This window comes from Acipenser ruthenus, chromosome 33 (genome assembly GCF_902713425.1).
Source record: "Acipenser ruthenus chromosome 33, fAciRut3.2 maternal haplotype, whole genome shotgun sequence".
In the NCBI taxonomy this organism is placed as follows: Eukaryota; Metazoa; Chordata; class Actinopteri; order Acipenseriformes; family Acipenseridae; genus Acipenser; species Acipenser ruthenus.
Window position 1 is genome coordinate 5,851,977 of NC_081221.1, and position 3,544 is coordinate 5,855,520.

The window sequence follows — 3,544 nt, forward strand, 5'->3', positions numbered from 1 at the left end:
AAGTGAAATGAATTGAAAATTAGAATAACATTTCCATTATCAGTATCAATGAGCAACAGATTCAAGCACAGTATTTGCACTGCTGAGAGGTGAACATTGATTATTGGATAAAGGTGTCTGCCAAATGTCTACAATAATAATACTAATAATAATGAGATTGCAGAGAACTTGGCTGCTCTCAAATCAAGCTGCCAGACTAAAAACACCTCAGTTCCTTTCATCTTTACTTTGATTGACATGTGGCAAACAAAGGAACTGGGTGAGTGACTGTTGGGGGAGGCAGACAGCTTATCTTGAAAGGATAAGAAAACCTACACTCTTTCTAGGTGAGTAACACCACGCCTTGTAATCATGGAATTATATATATAAAAAAAGTTTGCTAAACACTCTCATGCAATAAATCAGTGAACATCAATGAGAAAATAATAAAAACGGTCAGGAAGCAACAATTATTTCTTGCAACTTTTATTGCATGTAAAGATCAGAGACTGTATTATTATATATTATATACATTCCATACAGCTGAAATATCTCTATGAAGGCAGCCTTTCTATTAGCCACCACGTCCGCTAAGCGAATCAGTGAGCTGCAGGCTCTGTCTGTACACAGTTCCTGCATGTGTATTTGGGGCAATGGGAACAGGTTATCGTTACGCACGAACCCGGCATTGCTGCCTAAGGTGATTATGGCTTTCCACTTGAACCAATCGGTGGAATTAGAGGTTTTCTATCCTCCTCGGAGTTTCCCTCTGGGTTCCGAATGGGTAAAAAAAACGTCCATTCTAATCCATTCAGATAATTTCACAACTGTATAGATCATTAACAAGGGCTGTTCTTCTCCACAAATCATGAACATTCTTAGGAGAATTACTTGGTTTTCAGTTTGGAATCAATTAATCCTAAATGTAGATCACATACCACGTCATTTAAATCAAATTGCAGAAATTTCAGAAACTCAGATCCTTAGCTCCAACTCCGATCCCTCCCTATTTGGACCTCCCTCTAACCCCTTATTCGTCAAGCCTAGGAAACCATGCTCCTCAGCATCTTGCCCCGCACACTCCAAACCTACTGGCCTTCCTGGAACTGCTTCAAGAACTTCCACGCCGCATTCAACATTCCTTTCAACTCATTTTCTCGGGTTTCTAAGGTGTTCAGAGTTCACAGCGTCTTTTCATCTCTTTAATCTTTCTTTTCACCCTTGCATTAACGACCTCTCCATTCTCTTTTCTGACACCCTTACCTTTCACCTAAAAAGAAGTAAAACCGATCAAGAAGGCAAGGGTTCTTTGAGCTATTACTTCAAACTAAATTCATTCCTAAGCCCTTACAAATCTCTCCTTTCCTTCCTTAAACTCGCAGGGAGCTTCAAGTTTGGATCCTCTATTCCTGAACGAAAAGGGAACTATTGTCACCAGTAGTGGCCGGTGAATTTTAAAATAGGTGGGGTGATTAATCTAAAAACTAAAAATATATATTTTAAGACGGACTGGTTTTGGCAGAGTATGTTTTCAAAGTTATTCGCATACAATGACTACTGATTGAGAAAAAAAAGTCACAAAAAAAAAGTTTTCTTTCACACCAACATGCACATTATATATAACAATTATCAGTATACAATCAGAGGCTTTAATAGAGCACAATTTGTAACTGTGTATGAGCATCATCTTAATGTATTTCTTAAGTCAAACTGGACTCACCTACTCATACATGAACTTTGCTCGGCGATCCTTGAGGGCAACAAATTTCTCAATGGTTCGTTTTTTGAATTCCAGTATCTCCTTGATCAGCAGTTGCTCAATCAACAGCATTGCCAATGCGTTGAGTCGATCCTGCGACATTGTGTTCCTTAAGAATGTTTTAATTATCTTCAGCGTGGAGAAACATTTTTTGGATTCTGCAGTTGTCATTTGTGTTGTAATAAGTATATGCAACAATGTCAGTCGCAGAAAATGTGTGCTGCAGGTTGTTTTCAGTAAATAAACTGAAGAGTGTCACAGCCGCACTAGCCAAACTAAATTCTGGTTTCTCATAAATTACAGAAAGTTCTGTTTGCAGCTTTCCTCAGTCCAGCATTGGATATGCCTGTACCATGTTGGCCAATGCTTCCACTGGAAAACATTTACTGTGCTTTTCAAATAATTCACTTTGCAGCAACTTGGCACTCACAAGATGTTTCGTGAAAGCAAAACATTCCTTGGCATTGACGATTATTATGTCACACGCTTCTCGAGCTATTTTCTCATTTCCAGCCATGTCAGCACTTCGCCTGGATGACTCAGACAGTGGAGGCAGTTTAGAAATGCTGACTGAGTCTTGCACTTTGCCGATGCTGCTGACAAATGTGGTGGTAACTTTTTCAGCGTACACTGTGTCAATATCTTGCTTCTGGAACTGGCTGTACAACATGTCAATATGATTTCATGAAAAAGAAAAAGAAAGATAAGAAACCCTGTCATCTAGCATTCTTGTGAATCCTCTGAATAGCAATGGACTCAAAATCCCCAGAAGTCTCGATCGTTTTAAAACACTCAGCAAGGTCTTCTCTGTGCTCGTATATTACGTTCATGTTCACAAATTCCACTTTGTCGCTGTCCCTCTGGGAGCCTCCTTCCCACTATGACACCCAGAACTTTTGTACATCTGGGGGAAAGTGAGAAGAAAGCAGGAAACCAGACAAATCGGGAGATTTTCGATACAGCTTGCTGCATAATCAGATTGAGTTGATGCGCATAGCAGTCGATGTAGTGCACATTTCTGTATCTGTCCTGCACTTTTCTTCGGACCCCCCCAGTTATACCCCGCATTACATTGGCGTCATCGTAGCTTTGAGCTATCACCTTTTCCTTGTCCGGGAAAACCACGTCCAGTTGTTCGAGCACTGCATTGGCAATTGAGTCTGCACAGGGATAGTGTAGCTGACTAAAACTATAAAATCTTTCCACAACTTTGCCGCTCCCATCAATATGAAAGCACTGGCTGACACTTTGTTGACAGATCAGTGGTATCGTCAGCTTGTATAGTAACAAATTCAGTGCTTCTAACTGCTGCACAATGAACTCCCTGGTCACGTCAAGCATACAGTCCAACAGTTCGTTTTGCATTGTTTTAGATGTGCCTTTAAACACAGTTGCCATTTTTAAATGCTCCTCCATTGCATTATCTATATTCGACACAAAATCCACCAGACCACGAAACACTCCTGGGTTCAAAGATGATTCGGTTTCATCGTGTCCATGTAATGCCAGTTCAAAAGGACCACAGAACTGCAGACAATGAATCAGCTTTGACAGGATGTATCTGGTTTTATCAACTTCCGCGTTGTGTTTTTTTTATTCCTACATGGTAGCTGTCGTGTAATTGTGTAGCTATATTTACACTCCCTAACATGCAGTGCTTAATTTGTGGCGGCGCTCGCCGGGGGTCAGCTCCGGTACCTCTCAATTTGAGACTGTCCGCGCTCCTGGACCTCTAAGCTCAGCTCCGGTACCTCTCAATTTGAGACTGTCCGCGCTCCTGGACCTCTAAGCTCAGCTCCGGTACCT